Consider the following 23754-nt stretch of genomic DNA (forward strand, 5'->3'; position numbering starts at 1 on the left):
CTCTCATTACACTTGCGAGAGAGCAAGCAGCGGCGCGTAGTGGACAGGTAGAAGCCACTGGGAAGGGTTAGGGCAGATCGCGATACAAAGCGCTGCAAGCAGCAAGGTAACGATGCCCTTCGACAACGCGAGGGGAAGGAAACTGCGTGAATCGTTGAATTGGACATTCATAATCTTGATTCACAATACATAAGATGTACTCATGTGTCTCAGACTTCTTCCTATAGTTCGTGTAGTGTGGCCTCGTAAAAAATAAAGAAAAGCCCGCTGAGTTTGCAAAGCAATCCATACAAGCATGCAAATGATCAGGAAACAAAAGTTGTTTTGAATGACTATTTTAATTTTCTACAAAATTTATTATGGCAATTTTGTGTATTCTAGGCAATTGAAATCTCCGCAGCCCTTCTGTAGTAGAAAATTAAGGTGACAATACAAGCCATTTATGTCTAAATTTGGTATTACAAAGGCAGTATAGTTGCTCTACAACCTGGAGAATTAATGACACATAGTTCACAAAGTTTCTTTATAGGCTTGAAACCAACACTGTTACAATACGAACTTTGTGACATTGCTAAATGTGCATCCTATTTTTTTGTCATAAAACGCCGTGGAAATCCAGTAGGCTTGTTCAGCCAAGTCATCAGAGGAATAAGCAGTCTCTATATGGTCACTGTTCTACAAAGTCGGCTTCTCGATTCCATCACTCTGAGAGGGAAGCTTGCGTTGCTCAACTGCTGATGGCTGTTGTTGGACTGTTTGGGAAAGAAAAGTAGGCACAATGAGGGTTTAAAGGTGTTAGTTCAAACAACAAGTCTCCAATGCAACCCGTGCAGGGTTATCACATGTGAATGTGTTCATAACAGAATAGCATAATCGGCGCCGGGCGAATGTGTTACGTGTTTGTGGTTTTAAAGCCTGGCAATGAAAGAGATGTGGACATATATCAGAAGAACTACGGTTTAAACTTTTTGCTGATGCGAACGCGAACAATGTTGATTACATCAAATTCAACTAGGGGGAACTGTTATATGCATACACATTGTTTAGAAACAAGCTGCAGGATTTAGAGACAATTAGTGTAATAAGTGCAGTGTAATAAGTGCTAGTGTAATAAGTGCAGTGCCGAGGAAAAGTAAACGTTCTCGGCATACCCGGATTTGATTGTGGGGAAAGCGATTTATCTAAAAAACAAACCTAGCGAATCATGTTACGGAATTTTCGTTCGAGCACTGGGAATGTTGAAAATAGGTTCTTGAATACGCGAAGATCACTTCACTATTTGGGGACTGGTGAACATTATGGTTTTTCATCTTAATACAGCATTTAAGCGAACGGGATTTATGGTCTCGGCGTGTCGTAAACAATGCACTGTTTTGTAAATGGGACGTTGGCACGGAATCTGTTATCGCCGCTGGCTGACGAACAAAAGAGCGCAAGGTGCGTTGTTTCTTGCCATAAACAATATATTAAGCGAAATTTAAGTGGATTTATATCGAGGACTTTTGTGTGTTGAAGTACTGACTGCCTCGGCTTTTAATAGGTTCGAGATAATTTCTGGTAGCAATTCTGGCGAATTTAGGTGTCCTTGAATACCCTTCCGGCGGGGCTATCTTCAGAAAGGGGGACTTGATTATTGATCAAAGCTGTTTGGAAATAAAGGTTTACTGCATGCTCAGTCCGGCGTTCTTTCATCGTGTAGTGATGAGTAATTGCGGGTTACGTTTGATCTCGCATGAAACTTTTGTTATATTAATTATGCTACACTCGCACAAGATGTTGAATTCGAACTTGTTTTGGTATGATAATACAAATGACGGTGCTGGAAAGGTTTGAGTGGAACTACGAGAACCAAAATGCATATTCACCAAAAATATATTGATTCTTGAAATGACGAAGATGTATAGGCAACATACTTTCTTTTGTGGCCGACCAACTCACACAAGAGAGCTGGTATTATTGCTGTAGGTATCTTTTTTGACACCAAGACAACGTTTACCAGCATCGGTTATATGAAGAATATATGAAATCTAATTATATGAAGATTTTAAATGAGGCGTGACGTGTATTGGGAAGGGACGACACATGTTTAAGTGGTAGTAGGAGTACCTACAGGTTAGTTCTGTTTGCATGGTCCCCAGTGATTGCAAAACGACAAAATTTACAATTACGCAAGCGGTTTAAAAAGGTGGTGGCTTATGCATAAAGCTGTTTAATGAAGGCCTTACTAGCCTTCTAACACTCCTCCCCCACGCAGCATTTTGTTCTGCGCTGACGAACGCAGAATTGTGATATTTTCGCCCATATTGAGAGGATGATCTTGGCAATCCGCAAGAATGCCAAAGATGCTCCCGGATCATTTAACCCCGTTATAAGTGCGTGGAAAGAGATTCCATCCGTCGGAGCATATTAGTGTATGCATAAAATGTAGAAGCAGACCGGGTATTTTACGTCTGGGCGATGTGGTAAGAAATTCCTTGGTACCACATTTGACCCATCAGTGCGATGCTCCGCGCCTGCATTTGGCTCCCACGGAACAGCTTTTCTTCTCTGTTCGTAGTGTTAAATTCAGAGCTGTAATTTTCATGATTGCTTTGCTAGTTCTCTTTGGCCCTCTTATTGAGCCTCTGCCGTGGGAACCCGCATACCAGCTTGGGTATTCGAACAGCCTAAAGGTCATTCATTGAGTAAGGGCTGGCAGAAGTACTGGGCGTTTCAACAACTAATTTTTTGAATTGCTGAACAACTCAATTTCAATTTGCTAGATTTTGGTTCCATAAGAGTACAAAAGTTATGCATACCTAAGTATGCATTAAAGACCGCCATTTTTCTAACCGGGCATAAGCAGATGACTTGAGAATATTGAACCCATCTTATGTAGACATGTACATTTCTTCCATGCTGCGTACCATTAAATGACTCAGGCATATTATGTTCTATATTACTACTGTAATAAGCCCTGGTGCGGTCCACGGTGACTTAAAACCAAATTCTAAACACCTAAAAGGGGAATTTACAGTTTTAAGGCTACGCATCAGTACATTAGCGCTAATCACGGGCGGTGACGGATGTTAATTTTTGAATTTGCGGAGCCATTCACAAATTATTGAAAAGGTGTCTAACGACAGAACTCAGCTGGTGCGGGAGAATAATGAAATTCATACAATGTCGGCACAGGAGAGGCATCGCGTCACTCGTCAAGGGCCAGCACGATCAGATCTTACAAATTAGACAAAATTATATCCGATGAAGCTGCCAGCGAAGGTCCTTACGTATACGGCGCACCGTCAAACGTTTTTATAGAAGGCAGATCAACGCTTTTGTCCTACTACGCCAATGCCGTAGCGGCTGGACTCACTCTGCAGGCACCCACTTCGTCACACCGTCAGCCCGCATCGCAAATACGCTTCCTGTGTGGTTTGAGCATGGAACTGAGGTATGGTGCAGCGTCTACCTTTAAGCGCTGGTAATGCGCGGAGCTTGAAATATGGTGAAGAGGGAGAAGAATTCTCAGTGAGTACAACTTGAGCTGTGAGTGGCAACAGTTTGTCTTAAAGACGATAGTCTTTCTTGGGCTACTTAAACGGAGAAATTTTGGTCTGTCAGTATGTTCGTGTGCGACTCGGCCAGCCGGCCAAATTGAAATAGAAGCTGCACAATAGGTTTATATACCCACAGCCAAATCTACAAATCTAAACGTTTAAGTTCGCTGGCACTATTCATACGTGTGAGCATTTTTGAACAAGAACAATACATTACGCAAATATGAGGCAGAAAATCAATATACATGGGAGATTTGCAGGGTTCTGTTATCAAAAAAGTACTGATGCTTGATTTTTGCGATAGCAAATGCTACATCCAATTCAGAAAAAGAGGTCACTCCACCGCCTGCTGTTGTCCGCGCGACATCAGCTCCTAGCGTTATTTTAAGAAATCAAACGGAAACAGTTACGAAAGGTTCCACTAGATAGGTTCCACGTTCCGCTTGGAACGCACGTGGAGAACGACAACGTGTTTCTATAAACGTTGAAGTAGGGTGCATCAATTCAAGCGCGTCTCCGCCGTACGGGAGCGGTGGCATCGAGGCACCCGGCCTCTTGCGGTGGAACGCGGTGAATATAAATTGACTTGAGCCAACCTCTAGCGTGTTCACCTTGGGAGGAGCGCAACGGAAGAGGAGCCGCATGGGAGGTTAGCGGGAAAGCAAAGGGAGGCATTTACTTTGGAAATGTGGACAAAAAACTATCGTATTTTGTTGAAATTTGCAATGAAAGGAGCAGATACGGGGGATGTCTAAATGTAACCTTGGTTCACCGCAGTGAGAGAGCAACGCCAGTACAGTCAAACCCGGCTATAACGAACCCGGATAGAGCGAATTATGGTATATATCGAACAAAAATATTTCAGTTACGGAAATACATGGGAAACATATTCCTTATAACGAAGTTCACATCCGATACATCGAACTCTGGGCGCCTAGAATGGCCGCCGAAATGCATGATTTTGGAGCGGCAATTGAAATGTGGATTGGCCGCGACCACGAAGGAAGAGCCGCGACTGAGACATTGCGCCTCGCACTGAGCGACGTGCCACGCAATACTTTCCGTAACTGTTTCCTACGCGCGGGACTCACGACGGAACCCGCCCTGTCAGCGAGTACGGACCAAGACAGCAGCATCAGTGAACTGTGGGAACAGCTCGCCAGCGTGTCCGATGATGTCGCGAGTGAAATCCGTCCGACGCTTATAATGAAGCGCTTTCGGCAGTCGATGTGCTCCGCCAATGCTTCTTAGATTTTTGAGGACGCGGACTCGAACTGGTGCAAAGAATGTTTCGTGTAGAGAATGCTATGCTAGTTGAAGCCGCCAAAACGAAAGTGAACTCGTAACAATAAGCTCGTTATAGGCGGGTTCGGCTATATCGAACTATTGGATATATCGAACTAATCACGGTGCATATTGCAGTTCGCTATAAACGGGTTTGACTGTACCCTCTACTGAACGTTCAAAAAGATAAGCTTTATGTGGTTGTTAAAATTAGGCATTTGGAGGCACGCGAAGACCATGTGTAAAAAAGTTATGTGGCCAGAGGGAGGCAAAGTGTGAGGATAATTATCATTGTCAGCAGCCCAATTAATCAAAATTGAATAATTAACGTTTTGTTGACGGTAGAGAGCAGACATGTTTGTATTGACAAGATAGAGGCAGTCATATTTTCCCACAGTATCAGTTAGAAATATTCTTCTATCATGTCTGCGCTCCGAGATTTGCGACTCCATATTGTGATTGTCGTTCGCTTCATTACGCGTGCAATGGAGTTGGGATCGGCCCAAACCTCCTCCCTGATGAGATACGGCTGTTTCGTGCGGCGTTTAGTCTGACAACGGAGCGAGGCATTGGCAAAGCTGACAACTGTTCCCTTTCCCCTCTCGGCTGGAGAAATCAAGCTGTGACAGCGCAACAGCCGCAACAGCCGCGTCACATAAGAGAGGAGCTGGGCGCCGGTCCTAACTGCCTCTTTTCAGTACAAACATACCCAATGACGGCAGTCAACAAAAGTTAATCATTCATAGTTAATTGGGCCGCTGACAGCGATAATTATTATCTCATTTTGTGCCCCCCCTTGGACACCTAACTCATTTGACCAGGTGATATTCGCGTAACTCCCAGTATATAATATTAAGAAAACCATAAAACCTAATTTTGAACACCCAGTATGTAGCGTGCTCGGCGGGGCTAGAGGGGCTTGGGAAGGCTTCAATACCTACATTTTCGTGGAACGTGGCTTAGCAGTGTGGAAGCAACAGAAGGAACGACAGTAGGTTGGTTTTGTTATATTTTTATGCCTTCAAGCGCTGCGCCTCTTTCGGTGTATATCGCGTTGTGGCGCACCTTTCTATCTTCTACTGTCCTCATCTTCCCATCTCGACGTCCTTCTCCTATCTTTCCCTCTCGGCTTCCTTCACCTATCTTCTGTTCTTTCACCTACCTTCTATCTCTTCCCCTCAAGTGCTTCTCCCCCCCCCCCTCTTACAACCTCTTCCACCGTCTCTCTGTTATTTCTAGATCGCCTTTTAAGCTCCTTTTTATCCCTTGGTTCGTGTGATCCACCCACTACCTGACGGACCGGGGATCCACGGGCAACCCATCATTAAGAGACTAGTGCGTCACGGACGGGTCACTGGTAAATTTCGGGCCAGGGGTGTCAGGTTGGCGGCCTACACGTGGGTCATGTGCCTCAGCCTCAAGGTGTCCGACGCTTGCTTCTCTGGGTGATCTCCGCTGTGCAACCAGTGATTCATCAATTGCGAGTGAGTTAATTGCTCATTAGCGAGAACACCTATCGGTGACACTCCTCGCCGATTCAGGTGTTACACAGACAGGCAGACGGGCGGAAGGAAGAACGGACGGACAGAGAGAGACACATTTTTTGCATTTAAAAAGCCCCATAAGGGCCATTGTCTTTATAGAGGCAATGAAGACCAAATACAGCCTGGTCTAGTTTGAAAGAACTAGGCTTTGGTGACCCAATAAGCTCTATTCCAGCCACGAAATGCATCTTTTAAACTGGAAAACGCCAGAAATAGTAAAAACCTCAAATTTCGCTGTACAGTGACGCAATATGGGTAGCAGAAATGCAATACAGGCGAGCATCAAAATCAGAGTTATCAGGTTACTAACTACACGTTAGCGCTAAACTGATGTGAACAAGCGTAACTAGAGAGGCCATACCACAATTACCCATTCATGGTTCCGGCGGTGTGCTTAGGTCGGCGCCCGCGGATCGCACAAACAAGATTTTGTTACGTAATGGAGGCCGCGCCTGAAAGTAACTGTGGTGACACCATTGTGTAATTTGTTTTCTTTACTATCTCTTTTATTTTTATAGTTCGCGATAAAACTGGTGTCATTGTTATAGGGACAAAGCAGTATGTTAATGAACCAAACTTGCACCCTTCTTCATGGCCATGTTAATAACCAAATAGATGCTGTCAAAGATCGCATCGTTAGCAACTCGAAGTAAATATACTCCCCAGGCGTTCTATGCTCTTGGTTATATAAAGATTATTAAAGATTTATAGAAGTGGTGCAGGCAATGTCCTATTTTAATTGTATCCGCGGGTACGTACGTTACACCACCACATAGGCGCTGCTTTCAAGTTCACAAAATTCACTCACCAGCCGAAGGGGCGTTTTCATCTTCTGCGTGATGTGGCTCTTTATTCGAATAGAGGCTTCCTCTTGGTTCGTAACTTCCCCGGGTGTAGCGTGGGAGCGCTCTCAGTTTCTCATACTCATAGAAAAGTTTCCGGTATTTACGTTTCCATACGCGACATTGGAGCCGCAAGGATTCATGAATCGTCCCTGAGTATTGCCTCTGGCAGTAAAGCGCAACCGCTAACCCCACGTTCAAAATCCCAACCGTTCGAAAGCCGCGATACGCCGTCGGGCGTAATTCCTCGAATTTTAGAACACGGCCATTAGAGATCACTCCGCGGTAAATCTGGTATGAGCTGCGGAATGGCAGAACACGGTTTCTGTTTTGCGCAGAAGAGCGCGTGCCGGAACTGAAAGCTATTTTTATTCGATTAGCATATATTATTGTAAGCTTCCTTCGAATTGAGTTACGTCTTATACCGATTGCCTTAACTCCCGCTGCTTTGTTGAGCTTCCAGCTGATAAAATTTACGACGGTGATTTCGCCAACGCTTTTGCGTTTTCGGCGAGTCATTGCAGTGGGAGCAGCCTCTCTAATCCCCAGATCGCCTCCGCCGTTACGATCACTATTCTTTTCTGGTGCACTCTGAACCTCGTTGGTGTCTTTAGGTTCGCCAGGATTGACGCCGAGTGGTTGGTTGTTATCTGGCTGCTTTTCTTCAGACAATTTATTAGTGGGCCCATTCATATCGCCGGCTGCTACGCCACCTTCTTGTCCGCTTTTATTATTTTCAGGGGGAGTTTTTTGTGTTGTTTGGGACCCCACTTCATCGCCACATGAGCCAGGTGCCCCGTTTTCTTCACGTTGAGCTTCGGCTGCTTTGCTAACTCCAGTTTCTGTGGCAGGAGTTCCTCCAGGCGCTTTTGCTTCGTTATCACCGTTACGTGAAGGTACGTTCTCGTCACGATTGCTCTCACCTGGCTTCAAGGTTGATAACTCAGACTTCTGCTGGTCTCCTTGGTCACGATTGTGGGATTGTGACTTCAGCAATCGGACAACGAGTTTGGCTAGCAACTGTAAAAATGTTCCAAAGTTGTTGACACCTGAATTTTGTGCCGAGTTGTTTCCGGCTCCGCTACCTGGGCCGCTATTACCTTCCGAGGACTTGTCGCTCCTTTCGATTGGACTAAGGTGAGCGTCCTCTGATAGAGTGGCGCTGATGTCATTGTCTCCATCCCTCACTTCAATCAAAGCGCTGGGCTTCGAGTCTTCCTTATCAATTAGTTTTGACGCTGGGTGTACCCTGGCCTTTTCCAAAGCTTCGTTGCCTAAACCTTGCTTCACGTTGCTGAAAAAAATGAACATAAATAAAGTTACAAAAAGTGAAATTCTATGAGTTAAAGGGACAGACAACCGATTTTTGTCGAGTATATATTCTCTATCCCAAATGAAAGAGCATCACTTAAAGCACCTTGACGAGAAGCGGTTTTGCTGATAACGCTCTAGAACTTTTTAAATCGAATTTTTTGATCTACGAGTCGTATGTGTCCCTCCCAAAACTAATGCTGGCAACCATGACATAGAGTAGCTCGCCAACATACTTTTGTCTGCATGCGAAATAAAAAAACGACATTTAAAAACTTGTTCCCAGCTAAAAAAGTTTGAATCGCAGGCTTCCCTGTTCCTTTATGTGTTTTTTTTTAATGCAAGGGTCAATTTTGCACGAATGCGCCATCTGTTGGGACGGACGATAGGTAGAATCTGGCTTCACGTGGGGGTGGGAAGTTCGATACTCCCCGGGCGCGACGTTTTTTTTTTTGTTTAAGCTGCCGTTGGCGTATTTGGAGACTGAAATCAAATATTTTGGCAGAACAAACGCCCCTGACTCAGACAGAACCGTCAAAGCTCCTTCGCTAGGTCTGTTTACTGAACGCTGCCATTGATTCCGCGCATGGTGGCTCAGTTAGCCACATTGGGAGCAACCCAGCGGCGGTGGGCGGCGTGCCTTAAAAATTTTCAAAATAATGTTTAAAAATGCATATACAATTTAACCTTGCACAAATACTTGCGCTGAAAGGTTTTCAATACGTAAATAAACGTTTCAGCAGTTACAGTAGCTGCTATGTTTGCAGGTCACGTGACAGGGACACATATTGTAGTGTCAAGTTTCGACACTACGAACCGCCACCCTTCCGATTTCAGGAAGTTTGCTGCCAAATTAAAATTATTTCCGCCAGTTTGTTTAGAAATTGCTTGTGGTTACCGGGCTATATAAAACGCTGGCTTTCATATGAGCTAGAGAACATATACGCGGCAAAAATCGGTTTTCTGTCCCTTTAAGCATCCTCATTGTGAAAATATCACGAACCGAAGCATTATTGCTAATAAATTTGGAAGATAATTCTAATATCTACAATTATAAATGTTATTCAACTCCCCTGAGCATGACGTTTTAGAAGGGCATGCCAATAAAAGAAGTGTAAGCACAGGGTATATCAAAAATTGGGAAAATTTGGTATTGGTATGTTCGTTATTTGGGGGTGCATTAATGTATGGGTGGGATGGGCGGGTTTAGTACTTTATCGAAGGCTCTATTTCCGCAGCTAATACTGTCGACAGTGTTGCGAAAAGACTTTTCACTTAGTTTACGGATGTGGACCACAAATTTGCTGAACGCTGCTTGAAAAGTGTTGGGAATAACCTCACAGCACTGTGAGCCGTTTCAAATAGCTGCAGTAAGTTGAAAAAACCCCGCATGTTGTTCAGAGCTAAAAAATCTTGCTACTGCAGATCAGCTCCTAGGAATTCTGAGAAAAACGGGAAAGCATGCATTAGGCGGCGCTGTGTATTATTACAGCGAAACTGTCTATGTATAGGGGAACCGTTGGAGTGTTAGTGAGCAGAAAACCCTCCTACCCGAGGAGTGGGCATGCAGGAATGAAACGCAGTGCGAGTAGCGCCCCGCAACAAAGGAAAATAAAACGTCGTGGTATCTCGCGGTGAAGCGCACCACGGCCAAGAGTTTTTGACGTACTTGTCGAGAGAGAGAGAGAGAGAGAGAGAGAGAGAGAGAGAGAGAGAGAGAGAGAGAGAGAGAGAGAGAGAGAGAGAGAGAGAACGTTTATTTGAGCTGTAAAGACGTACGTACGTGTGGATTCTTATTTCAAGAAGACTTGTGTGTTCCGCAACCACATGGGCCGAATTACAAGGGGGGCTTGGCCTTCTAGGTGGCTGCTGGTCAACAAATCTCCCACTAATCAGGGGAAGGAGGAAGCCACGAAGGGAAAGAGGACACTCTCGCAGTGGAGCAGCGGCGGGAATGCGACCGTCGCCACACGTTGCCGAAGTGGCGGTGAGAGAATGAGAGCGCGCCCGTGCCCCCGAATGTAACCTTTGCCATCGGTTTGGAGGCCCCGGGCTGCGATGCCGAGCGCAAGCGTCAACGTCGCTCCAATCCGGCGGTGCGGGAGGAAGAGGAAACCCGTGACGCCAAGCGCAAGAGATGGCTTCGAGACGGTGACGACGCTGCGGCGAAAAATATTCGGGCGAAATGTGATGTATATGCAGTCGCACGGTCGAACCGTCGTGTCCCCAATACAGTTTCGCTAGTCAACAAATTTTCTCGTTCACCAGTGATTCTGTGCAAGATTTGCGTTTTTTCAGTATCATTTATTGCAACAGGCGCACTCACCGATTCTTTTCGAGCGACGCACAAGTTGCAGCATGCGGATCAGCACGTGCTAAATTATTTAAGTACCTTGAACGAAGTCGCCCGACGTTGTTTAGGTACCAGCGCTTATAACCGTTTAGGAACTTTCTTCATGGTGCGTAACGAAATTAGGGAAACAGCAATCTTTCCTGCTGGCATGCTTACAGTTAAGCTTTGGAACCATGGTATAGCATCTACTATCGCGTGGGCCGCCACGTTATCTTTGTTTTTTTATGTCAACTAATACGAGAACCACCGAAAACTAACTAATCACCCGCATGGTCCACGCCACGCAAGTCATGGGACCACCATACTGACGAAACACCAGAGCATCGTTACATCCTTCGCAGCTGAGGTCGTTGATGGACTGGACGTCATGGGACCACCATACTGGACGTCATGGGCTGGACGTCATGGGAACACCAAGTCATCATGGGACCACCATACTGACGAAACACCAGAGCATCGTTACATCCTTCGCAGCTGAGGTCGTTGATGGACTGGACGTCATGGGACCACCATACTGGACGTCATGGGCTGGACGTCATGGGAACACCAAGTCATCATGGGACCACCATACTGACGAAACACCAGAGCATCGTTACATCCTTCGCAGCTGAGGTCGTTGATGGGCTGGACGTCATAAGCGCCTTACTGCCGCGGTTGTACCAGATTATGGCCTCAAGGAAGTGAACCGTGAGCGCATTTCTTAGTCAGTTAGCAACCCGCTTGAACAACGCTTTAGATCCGAGAAATTTGTCTACAATAGCATTCGCAACTGCTATGACGACTACGTCAATTCTTAGGTCACCAATATCGCGACTCCAAAAACCTGCTTCAGGGGAGCTTTTCCTCCACTTTCTTACTGTAGGTATGGTGGCTGGTTTGCAGTCCCTTGCGAAGAGCCGCTAACCCGTCTTGTCGGTCTATATGACCATGTGTTGGTCTACTTCCCTCGTGCCAAGGTTACCATTGCCATTGACTTGTTCGCCTCCCCGTTGGATGCTTCGCGCCTAGACATCAAGGACCGCGTCTTGGGTGGACCAGGGAAATTTTAAAGCGAAGCTTTCTTTGCTTCACTGATGACGACCGTTCGCTCCAACACGCACTACAGGAAAACCATCTTTCTTTCATGATGATGATGATGATAATCGTAGGTGAATTAAAAAAAATTTCTGAACCATCTCTGTCGTTAGACAAAGGGGGACGATGATGATGATATCGTAAGTGGAGCGAAACACGGTTGAACCACATTGCTTGATAAGGGGGCAATATAGATGGTTGTGGGTGAAGTGAAAAACGGCTGAAGCGCAACGATCAAAGTTTAAACCGCCAGCGACCAAGGTCCAAACTCAGACGACAATGAACGAATTCCTCACGACATTGGACTTTAATTCGACCCTATTTGCGGTGGAATACAGCTTCGCGTTTGGACCATCTTTCTCGTTAGACGATGGTGCGTTTAGACTTTTTTCTTCAACTGCGAAGTTTCTACGAACGCTGTATACCTATCCTATGCAGCCGTAAGGCTGTGCTTTAGGTGGATGTCATCGCATCAACAGCTTCGCTGGCCATCCAGTATTGAAGGTCAGCATGGCCTCCACATTTTTAGTGCGAAGCAATAGAACGCTCATGCGATCGATAATCCGTCTTTAGGCAGGTTACAGAGAATTGGGGTGAAGCCAAAGAAGAGGAAAACACTCGGAAAAGCATGAAGGCCACTTAGGCTCCGCTTTAAGGAGTGCAACATGATCGCGTCAGCGGAGCCCTTTCGCATCCTCTTATGAGTTCCGCATATGCGCTGTACTCACATGGTGACCTACTTCCCATGACATGACAACCCTGCTTTTCTCATTGCAACCCTGGTTGAGTAAATTTGCCTACCAGCTCCGTATGATGTTAGAGTGCGGTGACAGCGTTCCGTAAGGCCGTTAGTTTGCGTATGATAACTCGATGTCGATGTCAATTTCTCATAACACAACTCTCTTTTATATGCCCAAAGTAGAGCTTTGTGCTCATTGTTCGTTCCAACACGCAATCCCTACATTCTACAATAGTATTTTACAGTGCTCTTCACTCCACAAAGTTTCCTTTTACATTGTTTCTCGACCAGCTTTCTTCTACCTTATCGCTTCCGCACGCCTAGCCAACGTCGCCACCTTCTTGACTTCGTTGTTACCTGGCTGACTCCGTGTACACGCAGGAGCAAAGATAGCTGCGGCCGACAGACCACCGCCACCATCACGTGTTCTCGTTCAGCGGGCTAGCTCCGGCTCCGCGGCAGCGTACATATTCCTCGTAGACGAACGATGACATTATAAGCGCAGCGCCACTCTACTGACTCCTCGACGGAAGGAAACGTTTGGCTCCTCCAGATGGAGGAGCATTATGTCAAAGTTTGAATTTGAACACTTGGCGGCACAATCGGCGGCCACGAAGCGGGTTTATGCTTTTGCGCCTCCATGCCCGGCAGATGTAACAACGCATTCGGGTAAACACTAGCCGTGGTGTTCATACAACGACATGACGCGAGTCGCATTCGTCCGATTGTATCTACTAGTCGAGAGTTTTGCGTCACAAAACCACAACCACCACCTTCTCTCGATGTGTGTGCTCGAATGTGCTCGAATGGTGTTGGAACTGTGCCACGCCCTACCGCCAACAGATGCTCTTCGCTCGAGTCATGTAAGGGCGCGATCACGTGTTCCGCTGTCGTGTTGTTGGAGGAATCTGATGGATGACCCCTTAAATAATTTATGCACATCTAATGACAGCGTTCGCTACCATTTATCTGGACGATTCTTACGTTTCTATCTTCAATGGTGTCCTAGAGTAAAATTGATTTTACAAGACGGCTGTGGATTGGATAGATCATTTGGATTTGGTAGGTAAATTACGAAAATCAGCTACTTTTTCTAAAAGACAACAATGGGGCAACGCGAAGCTTTCAAAAATCAAACTCAACGCCAAACAAACCAACCCAGAAGCAAGCAGACCGATATCACTCCACTTTAACATAAACATAAAGTGCAGTAATCCCTCGTTTATTCGAAGTTGTAAAATCAGCTGAAAACTTCCAGGTGAGCGGAGTTTAGTTCAGTGAAACGGCGAAATTTGGGAGCAGGCCACTGAACGAAGCGCTAATGCTGGTAACAAACACTCCACTGCACATGGCAGCTTTCGTAATAGGGCAGAAAACTTCGCAGGAAAAACAATTTTTTACAATTGCGGAAGAAAGAACGGTATGATGCTGCCCTGTATGATGTAGCCCTGTGCAATTAATTATCTGTTCAAGGATTCCAGAAAACATGCCTCTAGCGCGTTGATGTTCTTCTGTTAGCAACTCATTTCAGACCCGCTGTATACACACGGGCTTCAAACTTTGGCAGAACATCACGCATAACGTGCCTCACATTCCATTCTAATGAACACTCTCTCCCGTGGTGAGTCTGTTCAGGTAGTCCTGTAATACTCTCCCAAGCCCTCACACATTCCTAAGCAAAAGTGATGAAATTACGCTGCGACAAATTCACACACGCACTTTCGTACACACCGTAAGACTGCATTTATTGTTCCCGACACAGCACGCAGCCCAATGCAAATTCTGCAATCATTATTTACGCTCCGCCATATCATTGTGGACTGCAAGGAAAACGCCCACCTACCACCCCTTCCAAGTGTCCTTTCCCTTGAGCAGTGGGAAAGACTGTTGTCTAGCGGTCGCCTGGAGGACAAAGTACTCCTTTTAACCCGGACTACGACGGCGCGGTCAACACATGGCGTCTTGAACTAAGGATCCACTCGTACATTTGCAGCTCTATATATGTTTCATCTCTTTCTCTCTCTCTCTCTCTCTTGGTGATCAGGTATACCCGCGCTTCGCGTAATTATTTTAACTAGGGCGAAAGAACTAACACTACAGCTCCTCCTGAAACGCCTAATTAACCTGAACTCGGAGATAACGTCGGTGCATCATTTTTTTCTCCGGTGGTATCACAAAGCGTGCTTATTGCGCTTTCGAATGTTTATAGTCGCGTTAACAGCTTCGCTGTAAACATCGTCACGCGGCTGAAGTTCTAGGGTTGATCAAATGGCTAACTACATTTAAACTGCCACACTTAGTGCCAGTTCCTTTTATAATTTGCCGGGACATCCACGCAGACATTAATGGAGATTCCGTAATTCTGAATTCTCTCTGACGAGTGATTCGGATAAAACTTAAGATAAATGCCATTCTCAAAGTGACCAACAGGGCACTTCTACGGAGTACCTATTTGCGGGCAACTGAGATTATTATGCTTTTTAAAGCAAAGCTTACAGCCTCTCACTGATGTGGTCTGTACTCCACCCAAAAAGCACTGAAGAAAAGCCAACTTGCCCTGACGCAGATGACGATAGTGAGTGAAGTGAAGAAAAATTAAAATGCTTCCCGTGGTCGGAATCGCACCTGCCTCCTTTGCGTTATGAAGCACGCGTCTGCCCGTCTGCGCCATTCTGGCACGGTCGAAACGGTTTGGCTTTTGAGAGGGCTGCATGGACGTGCAAAATTAGAAAATGCACTCTTCAGTCTAACGACAAGTTGGTTAGACAAGGTCACGGAATGCCAGTATCAATAAAGCGCTAGAGAGCACAATCGCAGTGCAGTAAACAAATTGATATCTCGAAATATCGGAACTTTTGTTTCACTGTGCTTTTACCTCCTATAGGCGCCACGTATTTGCCCCTCTTTATCTCGAAATGTTTTTTTCGGCGGACTGCGGATATCTCGAAATGTTGACACAGGACACCAGGGAAGATCCGTTACAGACCCCTCATAATGTCTTCATTCTAACGCTTAGCTCCTACTACGCCCCGAACGTGGTCGTGAACGGCAAATTTACCCTCTACAACGCCGTTGTTCCTGTTAGAGAATTCTGTCTGACGCCTACATCGTTGAGGGAGCTGTGGACGATGCAGCTGATCATGAGGAGGAAGAGGAGACTCGAGACGTGCCTACAACGACGGCAACAACAAAGATGGTGCGCCTCGTATGCAACGATGTACAGTGTAGCCGTGGCGACGAACAATTCACGCGACGTATCGAACAGCTCGAGAATACTTCTCTGGTACCAGATGCGAATGCGAAAGAGGCGGGCAGAGCGTGACAGCTAAGTAAGGGGTGGCGCTTGAAAATTAAACCGTTTAATTTCCCTTGTTGGGGGAAAGTTCTAAATGCACTTTTTGTCTCTAGTGCGTAGAATGTTTGCGTACAATATTTTTTCGCGAACAGGACTGAAAGAACTAAATCTGGCGCACAGTTGAAAGTTGACAGGAAGGACGGCCTTATTTTTGCTTCCGTGCGGGAAACAATTAAAATTCATTGCTTAATTAAGCCAACAGAGAACATTACTAGTAAATGAGGCAAAAGCGTTACGTGCAGGTGTTATTAAGATCGTAGATTGTTTCCCCGGTGTTGCAGAAGAGCTCTGTGGGGAACGAAGTCTCATTGTGTTTGTTGGGAGTTGTGTTTGTGTTTGCTACAAGCAGTTGAGGCCGCTTGTGAGAGAACGGAAGGGGCTAGTTGTAATAGGATCTTTCCAGGAAATCAGGGTGAGGATTATCCGAGCCCGCAGAAGTGTTTTCGGATTTAAACTGTGCCGCAATCTTCTGCCGGCAGCGAATCTGATGGCATGCAATGCCGCAACGGGGAAAAAACACTAATTTTAGCTTTAACTCGTGTCACTGATTCCTTCTCTGTGCAAGGCAAAGAAAGTGTGACGCCACAGTTTGCAGTAATTTCCGAAACAGAAGAGTGCCTAGATGTACGCTTATAGTTGACGTGCTTAGTGCAGACCGAAGAAGGCCTCTTGGCACCATCCACTAAAGACTACCGTCCGTAAATTTAAGCGAATGAGACAATGCTACAAGACTAAGATAAATGAATGCCGTTTTAAGCCCGTAAACGTCATTCCATGTAACAAGCCAAGATGACCCGCCGCGGTGGCTGAGTGGCTAAGGCGTTGTGCTGATGAGCAAAAGGATGCGGGTTCGATCCCGGCCATGGTGGCTGCTTTTCTGATGGAGGCGAAAAGCAAAAACACCCATGTGTCCGAGATTTCGACACACCTTAAAGACACTCAGGTGTACCCTCGGCGCGTTAAACCGCACAATCACTCAACAACACAGGGTGACATCTGATGATAGAAGGCCATGAGGGAACCCAGAGTTCTTAACAGCCACCAAATTTGTGCTCTGTGTGCTCATTTATGTTCGCTTTGTCTTATTTACATTATATGCAAACTTGAGATATTCAATTAGACATCAGAGTCCCGTCTTTTATTGAATACCATCACATCAATCTAATTGAGAACATAAAGCTTGATAATAAATTTGCGACGATGTCATTCCTTGACTCCATTTCGCGACCCTTTATTGCGAAGCGCCCCCTGTCAGCTTGGAATAGCGCGGCTTTCTCTACATGGCTTGGAGCATTATCAAGGCGCAGTTTTGTTGCTTTCAATTAGCTTTAGTTGTTCTACTGAAGACAATCTTAGACGGCGAGGCGGGCTGGAAGACAAAGTACCTTGTGAGAGTGCGGCGGCATGTAGACACAGCAAAGGGTTAGCACAGAAACCTTGATTAAGTGTAGTAAACGATCATAGAAGGGTCGACAGAACAACGCGAGGGAAGCCAGTCATAACCGCAGTCAGTAGGAACCCGAGGTTTTCGGGTAATGGCCTCAGAGCTGGTCATTGAGATAACAACGTCCTTTATGCAAAATATACAGCACTAGGAATAGCGACAGGAGTGGCCCTCTCGCTTCTTGCTTTGTCTCATTTGCAATAATATTCTTACGAATAAATCAGCTAGCCCTGCACACACGTCACAACTGCCCTTAATATCAACGAAAAAGTCATGGCATACCAGTTGGCGTTTGTTTACATGGTCATTACCATAGATTACGTGAACTGGTGAGGAGTGACTGTGACGTGGCCCTCCGTGCGGTAGGGCAACAAATACCGAGAAGATGCTTCTTCACCTGAATTGATTCCACATGGTGCTATTGAGAGTCATAAGTCATTGTCAAGTAATTACGTAGCAAATGGTATTGTAGGCGGAGGCAGAGAGGAGGTGTTAAGAGCAGTGAACAGGACTGTAAAAGGCACCTGGTGGGAAAACATTTCTAGTGGACGAAACGTTGTCTTGAGGAGGTCTTGAAGCCTGTAGAAAACCGGAGAGGAAAGCCGTAGGCAACAAGTATAACTATTTGATGGAAAATAAAGCTACTCATATTCAGAAGTTCAAAGAGACGCGTGCAATCATAAACAACAACCATCACTGAAGTGGAGTATTAGTCGACGTATGAGTCGTAAATGCAGGCCGATGTATGCGTGGTAAGTGTTGTCCTGAACCGTGGAGCATGAATGGCGTAACAGCGACACCTGGTGTTTACTGTGAGTGTCTTCCTTAGCTTTTTATGTTGGGGTGGGAACGTAGGGAGGCATTATGCGCACGTGGAGAAATGGCAGCAAACGCGTGGATTGCTATGGTGCAGGTCAATGAGCAGAAACTGACATTCCTGTATTCATGTCGCCCGAATAGAATTTGCGAGCGCCTGTATGATATTCATGTTCATGGTTTATTAACAAAAACGGCCATGAAGCAAACAACTTGAAAGCAGAAAAGTGTTAACTCAGTTGTCCGTGCTCATCTTTGCTCTACACTTCCGTGCACGTTAATGAAGATAAAAGAGGCAGCGAAGAAGGCTCCGGATTCTAGCATACATGGTATTTTCAAAAAGCCAAAGACCTTCGTCTTTACATTGTGAGAATTAATTTTTCGATGCTGCAGCAGAAGCACTCTCAATCTTTCAATAAAACAGGTCGGCGAAGACAAGTTTGCCGTGTTACAAACAATTGGACCGTGCGTGATGTGGAAAAAAAAATCGTTTAGTTATACACAATATAAGACAAGGCTTTCAAAGAATGGAAGAGAGAAGCAAAGTTGGGGACATACAGCAGAGGTGGAGTGTAATGAAAGGGGAAGTTGAGTCATTGGAAGGGAGGGATTAAAAACGCCCCATATAGTAGCGTTCACCGACAACCGGAAGCATCATAGCAAACAACCGACAGTGGAATGGAGGCCCATGGTGCGGGTCACAAAGCGGGAGAAGTTGTTTACATTTGAGTGGTTGTGGCTGAGTTAGCCGCCATAGAGAGAGAACTGAGGAGGATAATTCGCAAGTGCATGAGAGTCGAGCAATATGTTGAGTGAAAACGATGCGTTATCCAACCTCAAATGGCATTGTCAGGGTAATTCGCATGTATAAAAGTAGCGCCAGCGCACAAACTCAGCTTATTCTTTCATTGAGCTGATTAAAAGTGACCTTTATGTGTGCCTTATAGTCTTTCATGTCTCTGTGTCGTTCTGTCCCCAAAGAAGAAGTTTTAAAATTTTATGTGACTACAAAATAGGATACACGCAAAGTAAACGTAAAATTTCTGAGTAGTTGCCTGCGACAAGTGTGTTTTATGCAATAAATGGCACAGTTTCACTGTAAACTATTTTTTCCACCGTACACCGTATGCATGACGATGTCTTATCCACGAAGAAAATGTAGTAAGCCGCATAACTAACCTGAAAAGGACCGTCAAGAGCAGTAGGAGTGGCAGTATTGCTGGAGGTACATGGCGATGCTCTTGTCCTGGTGGCATCACTCTTCTTAAACCAAGCTTCAGGAAGACACTTCGGCGCAGTTTGAAAACTTTCTAGCCGGAATAATAGGGGCTTTATTGTTGTAACTGTCGCCACATTCGTTACGTCACTTTGTGACGGCGGTCGGGTGTGGCGGTTCGATTCCATTCGGTTGTTTTCTTCTGCACATTTTAATGACAGATGCCGCGGTGTCAGAATAAATAGAAATTGTGTACGGTGCAGCCTGTGATGTGACAATGTTTGGGAGGGAAAAAGGATAGCTGAGAGGTTTTCGTTGTGTACTCTACCGCTTAGCAAACTTTTTTCAGATGAAGTTGATATAACGAATGTTACAAGGTCACTTTATATTGAGGGTTTATGTTTCTCCACCAACACATTCCTTACAGTATAGTAAACGTGTCGTCCAGTTCGCAAAGCATGGGATACGTTAAGTCTAAGCGAAAATAAAGATAATAAAAAATTCGCTCGCAGGTTGCGTTTTCCCATCACAACTGCAGAACGCTGAAACTAGTGCAAAGTTGATTTGCGAGTTACTTCAGAGTGTCATTGTCTGTGGCACCCCCGTGATTTGACGTAACGCGTGTGTGTGTGTTGGGGGGGGGGGGGTTGGGTGGTTAGTACTAACGAATGACGAATCTGGAGAGTCGATGCATTTATCAGTATAGAGGCGCGCAGCGCATCGCTGGAAACGTCACTTGGGCTATTCGGGCGCTGCACTGCGTCACCTCGTTCGTTGCTCATGCGCAAGGCTGCTGGCCTGCTGAGCGAAATAAAGCCCAGACAGAAATAACTAGAAGGTGCCGTCCTTCCTGCTGGCGGACGCGTGCCTGGCGCTGCGCTTTGCAACTCGCGGAACCAGGGTTGTATATGAACTTCGACCGTCGTTTCCTGCAGCTCAAATTACAACACCGCTTTGGTTATCTAATAGTCTTAACGTTTCCACGCAGCGTTAGGTTCTTTTATCTTGTCTAACAGTCTAGCAATCAGGAATATCTGCTAATCAAGTGGTATAATTTTGCCTTACACAAACTTGATGCTCTGTGATCGCCTTCGCTAGTACGTGTACGTGTGGGGAGGTTTCAAAAATCAAAATGAAACTAAAGAAGAAAATACCGGAACAAGGAATACGAAAAAGAGGAGGGACCTGGCAACGGAATTTGTGCCCTTCACGTGACCTGGAGGTGATTGTAACGAGCCTTTGGTGTCGTGCCCTAGTTAAATAGATACCGCCACAGGTCTCGTCTGGCGCAGTCTGCTATGTGCAGTTACTGTAATAAAGACGAGTCTGTCGACGATTTCCTTTTGTCCTGTCGACGATTTTCAAGCCTCAGACGTCAGCTCCTTGAGTTGCCGCTTCATAGCCTGGGATTGGCATTATCAGTGGCGGCTCTATTATCATTTGGGGCTTTAGAAACGGGATATTGCCGCCGGGATGTTTGTTCTGCTCTTCTGCGCTTCATAGAAAATTCCGAAAGATTCACAACGTAATTCGATTCTTATTCTGGAACCTCACCAAAGCCCTAAAAATTCTTCATTTCTGAAAATTTTTCCTATTTTCTTCTCCCTCCTCCAGCGCCTCCTCCTCCCTCTTCTCCTTCTTCTTCTTCTTCTTATTCTTGTTCTTGTTCTTCTTCTTCTTCTTCTTCTTCTTGCTTTCTTTCTTTTCGTTTTTAGGTTTTATTTTAATAATGAATAATATTCAAACTCGGTTCCTCCAACACAAGAAGGAAAAAAAAATCTTCCAAATTTTTCTAATTTTCCTGGAGTAATGTACCTAGTCAGTAATCTCTTTCAGTTTAACGATTCATGTTTGGCCGATCCCCTGATTGGGTATGCGCCATTAATATAAGGAACAACAACAACAACAACAGAAGAAGTGGGCTCGGAAGATAGATTGCCTGGCGGGGTCGATGTTCATGGCGAGTCCGAGGGTTCGGGAAGCCTATCGTCAGGGAGTTGAGGACCCAGGTGTTCTGCGACCGTTGGTATAGAACGTCGAGGCACCACGCCGCCACTGGCACGTGCCGTGGCCCTGTCTGCAGTGCGTTTGCTCTTCTACTGACGGTGCCACAGCATCTTGTTTTCCTGGGCGTCTTGCTTCTTCAGCAGCTGTGGCTTGATCCGGGCCGTTACTTCTGAAGACGTCTGCGTCGCTCGCGCCTTCAAGCTCCGCAATTACATCCCCGCGCATCGACCACGTGAGACTCTTTCTAGTCGCGAGAACCGTGAATTACATTTTTGTGTGTGTTGGACTATTAGTCACTCATTACGATAGTTTGTTTCCGTCGAACTGACGCTTGTAGCTTTTGTTAAGTGTACGTCTCATGGTTAGCGTCTGTCTTGCCCTAACTTGCCGTCCTGCATAATTGTTCGTCTTCTCTGTCGGTCGACCGGTGTCGCGATTTCTTGCTCCTGGCATCTGCTTCCGCGTCACAACATTTACCTAACCTCAACATCATCACAGTACGCATATCCACATGTAACACACAAAAAAATCTTCCTCAACCAAAAAAAAAAAACCTGGAATCTTTAGGAGGCATCACCGCGCCCTCACAGTTACCTCAAATTCGTAACGTAAAACGATACTAAATTTTTTAGCCACACGATGTAAACCAACCTTACAAGGCCTCAATATCTGGTCTCAGCGCAACGACCAGTCGTACGCCAATGTGCGAGGGCAAAACAAATAAAAATTCAATACGATATGAAGGTCATGAAGCATGCACCCCGATATAAGAAATTTTTAAGGTGTTTTAGCATCTAATTGATTTGTTGTTTACATGTTTGAGTGTTGTGTTTACTTCCTTACTTCCTCTGCATTCTCCTCCTTTTTTTGGAGGGTCCGCCTCCTTTTCCCTGTCGAAATGGTTTCCTGCTTGCGCCACTGCTGAGTAGTGTTTGGTCACAGCAACGTGGCAACGGCTAGACAGGGATAGTGCAAACGTAATCACATATTCGGACTTGGCTATATCGCAAACAAGCCCTTCCAAATTCATTGAACAAGCTGAACAGCGTACACATTCCATAGTTTGGAGCAGGGTGTCGAACCGGAACCAAACCGAAGCTAACCGAAAACCGGAACCGAACTGGTATTTTTGCTGGAACCTAACCCGAACCCGGAACGTTATATTTTGAGCAGCTTGAACCCGATGTTGAACTGAACCGAAAAAGAAATAACAGTTACCCGTTCACGACGAGGCAGTTCGAGCGTACACTGTTGATAATGCGCGGTCAACGCCATTCGGGGATTTTCTCTTTCACGCACGATGAAATCTGTAACACCTCACGCAGTTTCCTGTTCGTATCAGTCACAACACTACCAACGCTGTCTTCGTCGTTACAAGATGGTTCCAATGTTGCGATATTATGCTACTGCTGGTAGCACGAACAGAGTGTAATGGTAACCAAGAAAAATTTCCCACTGTCAGCAGCCTCCGGGTGATATCAAACATCGACTTTGCCCTAACTGTTTTGGAACAATCGACTTCGGCTGTTTCGAAACAATCGGGCGGCAGGATTGCTGCACTGCGTAACGGCGAAAGCCAACATCAGAAATGTGCATGCTTGACCCAGTTCTGAATTTGCCTAAAAAGGTCCCAAAAGTGCAAATACTTGACAAATGCAACCCTCAAGAGCTGCTCGGTGGCTGAGCGTTTGGCTGCCGAAGAGAAGGATGCGGGTTTGATCACTGCACCCACCTGCCGTTTTGCTTATGTAGACGAAAAACGAAAACTTCCACGTGTCGATATTTTGGCGCAAGAAGTATTCTATAGTGTTCTGCCGGACTGTAATATACAGTGTGGCTATGAGCACGTGAGTAGCTTCGGGGCATTTAATTTCTCCCCAATACTTTTTTAGAAGTGTGTTTCCACGAAATAACAAAAAATGAAAGGCCCACCACGCGGTTTTAATTCATTCCGCACCGAGTGCCCACACGAATAGTTAACGTTTTTTGCTGCGTTCAGCCATCCGATAAACATAACACCAAGAGGTACATTGTGCTCTAGACATCCCTTCTTTTGTCCAACCTTCGCATATTCAAACGTGTCATCACAGCGAAGGCAGCGAGTGCCGTGGTGCCTGGTACAATCGTCATTATTATAGAGGATACTCTTTCTTGGACTACTTCAACCCGAAAATGTCTGTCTATCTGTCTGTCCCTCGATTAAGCCGTCCGGCTAAAAGTCAGGAATACT

At 45.6% G+C, this 23754-nt stretch overlaps 1 long non-coding RNA gene across 1 annotated transcript; it reads right to left on the reverse strand.

Annotated features, from left to right (window-relative positions):
• Positions 1-366: 366 nt before the first annotated feature.
• On the reverse strand, positions 367-19610 carry LOC144146178 (uncharacterized). The gene is made up of 3 exons (XR_013317673.1): positions 19481-19610; positions 7176-8503; positions 367-752 (listed from the first exon to the last, which is right to left on the reverse strand). It is a non-coding gene; the product is annotated as an uncharacterized LOC144146178 (long non-coding RNA).
• Positions 19611-23754: the final 4144 nt, after the last annotated feature.

The sequence above is a fragment of the Haemaphysalis longicornis genome, unplaced genomic scaffold (genome assembly GCF_048455015.1).
Source record: "Haemaphysalis longicornis isolate Haplotype H1 unplaced genomic scaffold, Haemaphysalis longicornis Haplotype H1 scaffold_7, whole genome shotgun sequence".
Classification (NCBI taxonomy): Eukaryota; Metazoa; Arthropoda; class Arachnida; order Ixodida; family Ixodidae; genus Haemaphysalis; species Haemaphysalis longicornis.